This window comes from Benincasa hispida, chromosome 6 (genome assembly GCF_009727055.1).
Source record: "Benincasa hispida cultivar B227 chromosome 6, ASM972705v1, whole genome shotgun sequence".
Lineage (NCBI taxonomy): Eukaryota > Viridiplantae > Streptophyta > Magnoliopsida > Cucurbitales > Cucurbitaceae > Benincasa > Benincasa hispida.
The window spans coordinates 22,332,098-22,340,411 of record NC_052354.1 but is presented as its reverse complement, the minus strand read 5'-3'; the positions used below and the strand labels follow the sequence as shown (position 1 = coordinate 22,340,411).

General features: G+C 34.3%; 1 protein-coding gene across 1 annotated transcript in view; it reads left to right on the top strand.

Moving 5' to 3' along the window:
- The window catches only part of LOC120080533 (cysteine and histidine-rich domain-containing protein RAR1), a 38,525-nt gene extending 33,586 nt beyond the window's left edge, over positions 1 to 4,939 (top strand). Inside the window, exon 8 of the mRNA XM_039035221.1 lies at positions 4,709 to 4,939. The gene's annotated coding sequence lies outside the window, so the exon portion shown is untranslated. The remainder of the gene's footprint in view (positions 1 to 4,708) is intronic.
- Positions 4,940 to 8,314: the final 3,375 nt, after the last annotated feature.

The following is an 8,314-nucleotide window of genomic DNA, read 5'->3' as shown; positions in this document are numbered from 1 at the left end:
GATCGAGTTTGCTCTTGAACTCAAAAAAGGAGCAACGTAGCGATTTGACTCTAATTCTTGGAAAGAACCTCAGAAGATCTTTATTTAAAATCTTAGGAAACACTTGGAAAAGTGGAGTAGGTCGAATTTGATTGAACTACTATAAAAATTACGATATCTTCTTTTTAACTCTTTTCTTCTTAATTTTGTAATTAATTTTAGTTGCATGCTCTAAATTATTTTTTCTTAATCATTTGAGATTGATTAATTTATTGTTCCATACCTTTTTTTTCTTTTTTTCTTTTCTTTTTTATCAATCTTATTATTTAACAGTAATTAGGATTTTTATTAATTTATTTAATAAATTAAAGAGTCTAATTGGCTTAATTTGAGCCTACTTAAGAAAAAGTGCAATAAAATCTTATTCACCCCTCAGGCTTGCCATACCGATCCAACAAGATCATCCTCGAGGAATTTGACATCATCTACATGTCTATCTTAAAAATGTAAAACCATAGGAGGTAGTATAAAAACGCTCTTTAAGTGGATACTATCATAAGAGACCTTCTTGCTCAATCACACACATCATACTTGTGATAGCATGCAAGCGTACGTATCACAGTAATAAATTTTGAATGTGGTATCATCCTTAGAGATTGGTGTTGTGAGAATTTTTTGTAAGCTATTGTTATGTACTTGCTAATTTTATTTGGATAATAAAAAAAAAAATGTTTGTTGTTGAAGTTATGTAAAACAATAAAATAGATCTAACATTTCAATGGGAAAATGATACCAGGGTGTCGTTCCATTATGAATTTCTAAACCGTTATTAACAAATGAATCAATTAATTAGATCGAATGAGCCTAGAAGTCTAAATTTAGGATATCTTTTATCAAGCTTAATCCCATCTAGCATGAATGTACCAATTTGAATTTCTTTTGAATGGTTACAACAATGTCGCGTTAAGATCTTTCAATTTCAGCTCCTATTATTGTTTAATCATTTTCATGCATTAGCAAATTAGTTTAATCACTTAGATCCAACTAAATTTCTCTTCAAAAGCAAAAAAATCAACCTAGAATAGAATTGTTTAATGACCAATCAAACAAAAGAATTTGCATAGAGAGATTAAAATCCAATCGTCATATAATTGATCCGAATGTTAATAATTAGTTCATTGTGAATTCATAACATGAACAACAACCTAGAAATAAGAGGATTAGGTACTCATGATTGTCAAAATGATAGATCTAATACGGAAATTTGTCATGGAAAGCAAGAAAGAAGGATAAATACTAAATCGATCTCCCTTCACCGTCACCGTGTTGCAATCTTTATCTCTTAACTCTCATCATTGAGCTGCTGATCGATCTCCAACAACGACTCTCTTGCTCAGACGTCTCTATTCTCTTTTAGGTAGAAATCCCAATGAAAAACTCTTGTCTATCAATCATTAGAAAACCTATTTTTAAAGAAGTTGTCTGTAACTATTCGACCCCCTAGGACTCAAGTTAGATCGTTACTAAACACATGCATGCATGAAATTTAAAACGACATCCTTTTATAGTGAAATAAATGCTAAATAAATAAACGGAACTCAAAATACTTTCATTAAATTTAGATAATAAAAACATACGATAGGGTACCCATAAATCATAAATGATAATAAATAGGTCTGAAAACAAATCTTAATAGTAAGTTTCAAACATCAAATTGAAAGTTGAAAAACATGGAAAGAAATCTAAATATCATGAGCGAAAGCATAAAACTGGTCCTTAGTGGCTCGTTCAAGGATTCCTCTTGTCATTCGCCAGCGCATCCTTGCCCTTACCTGAAACATAAACATGAGAAAGGGTGAGTATAAAATACTCAGTAAGTAACTCCACTACTGAGTCAAGCTAGGCGTCTATGTCCTCTAGATGCCTACCTCTGGTGGAACATAAAATTTCTCTAGTCCTCATGGGACACATACATACATGCAAAACTAGTTTCTATCCTACTGTAGTTAAATATGCCTACTACCTCTAGTGAATCCCGAAGGAAACACAATATCTGGTGAGTCCTGAAGGAAACACAATCTGGTGAATCTCGAAGGAAACACAATATCTGGGGAATCCCGAAGGAAACACAATATGGTGAATCCCGAAAGAAACACAATATGGTGAATCCCGAAGGAAATACAATATCTGGTGAATCTCGAAGGAAACACAATATCTGGTGAATCTCGAAGGAAACACAATATCTGGTGAATCCCGAAGAAAACACAATATCTAGTAAATCCCGAAGGAAACACAATATCTGGTAGGTATCTAACTAATCAGTAATGACACTATTACAGTCTCAACATCACAATTATTACAATATGGTTTTATAACATGCATATGCACCTCTATATCATGGCTATACAGCATGCATATACGCCTCTATATCCTCATATCAAATACACCCTTAGTGAATCAAGTATCACCTCTTACTAGCATGCAAGTCTCTACGTGCACAAATAGTTTAAGATTCTCATACAAGAACATATATCAGTACTATAATATCCATCTATCATGTTATCGTTCTGTCATAATATTCATCTATCATGCTGGCATATATCTAGTGTCTGGCCCGTGGGCAGTTCCAGTAGTAAGATTACTTACTTTGATATTAGGTTGAACCAAAAAGCAATTGAATCTTTGTGAAATTCTTGAATCTTTAATTGATTCAAATATTTGAGCAATTAACCCTTTCTAATCTCTACAATCTTTGAATTAAATCCTAGTACGTAAACTAAAAAAAAAATTAACCTTTAAGTTCACACCTAAGCGTTTAATCACGCCAAAATCAGCAACAAAACTTAATAACTTAATTTGTATAAATTACATTCGAACTGAACAAGTCACAAAGCCCCAAACCTTACCAAAATTCTTGCCGAAATCACCTTCACTCTGCTTAACAGCATGCTAACGACCGTTTAAACTCCTTCAAACTTTCAAATTCAACCTCCAAAATCACGATTGAAATGATAATTAAACTCGTTATTTATTAGGTATTCAAGATCCTCAACAAAACCATAAAAATCAATTAGATCTTATCCCAAAACTACGAACTTCATGACGACATTCGACAGAGGACAACAACTGGAAGAGAGGAGGACCAACGACGAGCAGATCCGACGACGTGAAGGCCGGAGTGGCACGATTGCAACTTGACGGAGGAAAGGATGTGGACGTCGGCGGTGCAGCAGTCGAAGTTCGTCTAAACTAGAGAGAAAGTGAGAAAGTGGGGAATGTGCCAATGGTGATCATCCGGACATATGGCTTGTTGGGAAGACACCTTGGGCTTCAAGAAAGTGAGATGGATGCACAAGAAGACATGCAATTTTAAGCATTATGTGTTGGCTAAGGAAGAGGAAGACACCTTGGATTGCGATGGTGTGAAGGTTGCGTTAATAGTGTGGGAAAAAGACACTTGGACATGCGGCCAAGCAGGAGGTGTCGGTCTTGGAGAGATTTTGGACGCCTATAAATAGGGCCAAGGACTTCTCTTCAGATCATAACTCAAATTCTCTTCAAATGACATTAAAAAGAGTGTAGAAGGCTGATTGTGAAGAAACTATGTGTTGATGAAAGTCGCATGCGTTGGTAGCAAAACCATGCGTCGGTCATAAAGTTCCAAGAGGAGGATATATTGTCGGACAGTGAAGTCTGGAAGTAGCATCAACTTGGGACGAGGATATCTTCTAGCATACTCGTGCGTTTGGCAATTCCAAAGCCACTTGAAAGCTCTGAGAGTCTAGTTTTCAGGGTAGGACTGTCGGAGAAGAAGCTCTAAGGAATCGAGCTGGAGAATGAGGAAAAGACAGAAGGGTTGAGCTGTCGGGTAAGCTTGGGCCAGTCTTGATGTTTAGAGCATGTTTTTAGAATGGAGTATCTCGAGATAAGGCTTAGAACTATGAGTAATTTGAGCTTTAAATTAAATCTGGATCTTAGGGTTCAAAAGGGAGCCTGAGGTAACCAAGGAACTTCTAGAGAGAGAGGTTCCTAAACGACCATGGTGAGTGACTAAATAATTACAATGTTTTAAAGAAACCATGTTTTAAAGATAGATTATTCTCATGCTAGCTAGTTTTACAAAGTAATTTCTAAGCAAACCATGAGTTATGTTTTAAACGCATGCCATGTATGAAAGTTTATGAAAAACTATTTATGTGTGTTTAAATACACCAAACATGTGTTAATATCTTTAAAGACATGTTTTCTATGCGTTATGTTTTACATACTTTAAAGAGAAAGTCATTTTATGACTAGTTTTACTTGAAACTTGATCCCGAAGAAAATTTGAGAAGGTATCCGAGCAGCTCGATACTGAAGGACAAGTTTTAAGAAGGTAACTGAGCAATAGTACCTAAGGTATGACGATACTTAGTATGGCCACATGCACGCAGGTAGTTAAAGTCAAAGATTGAACAAAAGGGTTCTCTTGACTAGTAGTTGACGTTGGGATTAAACCACAACAAGGTTATTCTCAACTAAGGAACAATTTTAATGTTTTCTGATAAAAACAGCTTTATATGCTTTATGCTTGGAAAATGTTTATACTGCAGTACAAGGTTGTTGTAGAAATTTATATTTCAGTTTAATCTCTTTATTGAGACTTTCGCATGAGAATCAGTTTTCTTTCTTAAGTCACTCACTGGGCTAGCAAGCTCACCCCGTTTTCAAATGTTTTCCTTTCCCTCAGGTAGCGCAGTCAAATCCCGGGAGGTAGCTCTATATCTGCTCTGCCACTAAAGGACAAAGATATATTAAACTATCTGTTAGGTGGTTACTGTAAATATTGAACACATGTGACAGTTGTTCATATAAGGACTAATGTTTTGGGCATTGGGACTTGTGAAACTAGTAATGTAATCTCTCTAAATATGTTGTGTGTTTAAACTTAATGTATTTGGCCTAAGAGGCATCCGCTGTATATGAGTTGCATGTTGGTAGCAGAGTTATTTTCCGTTAGAGTTATTAGGCAATAAGTGTCAACAAAAGGGTTGATAACTGCTGCAGTCATGTCCTCTCCTAGGCTCAGATAGTAGTTTGGGACGAGGTGTGACAAGAGGTTTTTGTTTCCTACGTGATTCACCAGAGATTGGTGTCTTCTATGGGATTCACGAGATGTTAGTGATCTTCTTTGAGATTTCACCAGAGGTTTGTGGGTACATCTCACCAATGGTAGGCCGGGTTAAATTATTCACTAGATGATCATCCATGATAAGTAAAGGTTTTTGCATGTCTCATTAGAATGTTGCATTTATTAGACATAAATGCTTAGCATCCCAGTAATGAGTTACTTATTGAGTATTCTATACTCATCTTTTTTTATGATATGTTTTCAACTAAGAGCAAGGACATACCTACGAATGACAAAAGGAGTCCGTGACTGTGCCATTGGGATCAGAGAGATGCTTCGACTCATGTTTTAATGCTTTAAATTCCAGTCTTGATATTTGAACATAAAGTTCTATTGTTTGAAAATTTATTTTGAACTTATATTTTATTTAGATTTCATTAGAGGTTTGTATTTTCTTCGGGATTCACCAGAGGTTAATGATCTACTTCGGGATTTCACCAGAGGTTTGTGTTTCCTTTGAGATTCACTGGAGGTTTGTGTTTCTTTTAGGATTCCCTAGAGGTTAGTGATCTTCTTCGAGATTTCACTAGAGGTTTTTGTCTCCTACGGGATTCACCAGAGGTTAGTGTCTCTAATGGGATTCACGAGATGTTAGTGATCTCCTTTAGGACTTAACTAGAGGTTAGTGATCTCCTTCGGGATTTCACTAACCTATATATATTTAGGTTATATTCTTAAATTCCAAAACCCATATATATTCTTTCCTTTTCTTTTCTTAAATTCCAAAACCTATATATATTTGTTCCTTTTTCTTTTCTTAAATTCCAAAACCCTTATGTGTATATATATATATATTTTTTCTTTCCTTAATAAATATGTCATATCAAACTCAAATCTTTCACCTCTTCTCCAATTAATTAAATAAACCTAAAAATAAATTCACCAACTTTAAATCACTTCTTTCCAAAAATTCTAAATCCCAAAATTAAATTCTAACTTTCCAAATTAACTTGAATCCAAATTTATAAATCTTTTTAAGTACTTAATAATTATTTCCAAATAAACCAATTATCTTTTCCTAATTATTTACTTAAATTTTGGATCCAAGTTCCAAAATTAAAGAGGGTAAAATCTTAAAATCACAATTTCCTCTTTTCCTTTTCAAAGTTCACAAAAACTCAAAATTTTTTTTACAAATAATTCAATTATCCCTTCCAATTAATTTAAAACTCATATTCAAAACATTAACCAATAAAACTTCTTCAACTGTAACAATTTGTTTCCAAATTCCAAAGATTAGGAAACTAAAACTTAGCAATTTGAGATAATTAACTTAATTTTTTCTAAAAAAAATTGGGATGTTACATTGTCACAGCGTCACAACGCTCGGAGACGACATTGCGACACTGTCTAATAGGCAGAGTGACGCATGTCCTTCTTTCTGGAGAATTGCAACGCTCTGAGGTAGCTTTACGCTACCCTGTTTTTGATCACTTAGCGATTTTTGACCTTGTTCTTTCACTTCTCTTTGCAAGGTTGGTCCTAGAGCCATTGTATTTTAGAATTTGCACAAATTTCATCCAAATAAGTTCGAATTGCTCTTGTGACTCGATTTCCTGAAATTAAATAATTTAACCATGTCAAATCATACAAACTAGCAATATTAGCTCTAAATCCGAAGGTAAGAAAAGCACTTTTCAGGTGTTTTTCACCACCCAAAATTTGAAGCTTTGCTAGTCTCGAGCAAAGAAAGAACAAGATGAAATAAGAATTTAAACAAGTAGCGCCTCAAAGCCTCATCATTCCAAATAAATGATAGAACGAACACATGCACATCGGAAGAAATAACGGATTTAAAGTACTCTAATTAGGTTAATTTCAAAGAATAAGCATGCTATTAAAAGAAATAAAAGGGGAGGAAGAAATACAATCTTTGTAGTCTCAATCTTCTCCAAATCAGCTCCAATCTCCTCACGAACAGTTCGTAGACCACCGCGAGAGTCTTCCTAACTATTCTCCGGCCTTAGAATGAGTGACTAATTTAGAGAGGAAAAGATTAAGTATTTGAGAGAAAAAAAAACGAGATTATCACATAATCTCATAAATTTCCACTTGGCTAAAAAAAAAAAAAAAATCAATAATCTCTTCCTTTTAAAGGCCATTACTTGCAAAACATGCAACTTTGAGTTTGATGAAAATTTGATACTAAAAAATCCACTAGCTCAAAGTGGGATTAGTGAGGCAAGTTTGTCTTCAAATGAAGACAACACTTAACAATGCAAAAAAGTGACATTTCTCACTCACAATTGTTCGATCTTTCCACTAACTTGGTCAAAGGTCAAAGTTTGACTTTCAAAGTCCAAAGTCTCAAATTTGACTTTCTGACTTTCAAAATCAAAAGTCAATATTTTGACTTTTGTTGCATTTTTGACATAGTCAACAATTTTGACTTTTAATGCAATTTTGACCAATTCCATTTAATTTCAAAATTAATTCTAACAATCAATTTTTAAATTAAATTAATATTAAATAATTTAATTAATTTAATTTAGTATTAAATTCAACAATAATCCTAATCAATATGAATCCCTATTCATAATTTTAATATTCAAATCTTATTTAAATATCTCCTATTTTCTCTCTCTTTATGTTTAATTCACAATTAAACATTAGGTCAACATTTTTCTCCAAAAATCAAATTTGAACACTTCAAATTCGTTCGTCATACGGTTCTAAGATTTAGTCCGATATGAGTTAGTAGGGGGGACTTCATGGACCTACAAATCATAGGATCCAACGATCCAAGATTAACCGGTTAAACTCTTTAACCTAATTGACCATCATTCGTTAACTACCGAGTCACTTCACTAAAGCCCAGTAGTTGCACTCCCCTCACTGTAGATATATTATGTCCACTTAATATAACCATGATTAGTAAGTCAACCCTTCACGGGTTGTTCATAATAACGACTGTGCCAAAAGTTGTTTTTATCCCCGAGATTACATCTTCCTCCTTAAGTCCTACTGATCTTCTAATGGACAATTGGTTTGTGATTCAATCACTAAACCGAGTCCCTCTCGTGCCAATGAGAGGGTGAGACCCATTTTTCAAGACTCTGAGTTAGCACTTAAGGGAACAACCTCTCTACTATCCCTAAAAGCGGGTAGGAGTGAATTTCGTCTTGCACCCTATGTCCCCAATTATCTACCTGATTTTACCTCTGA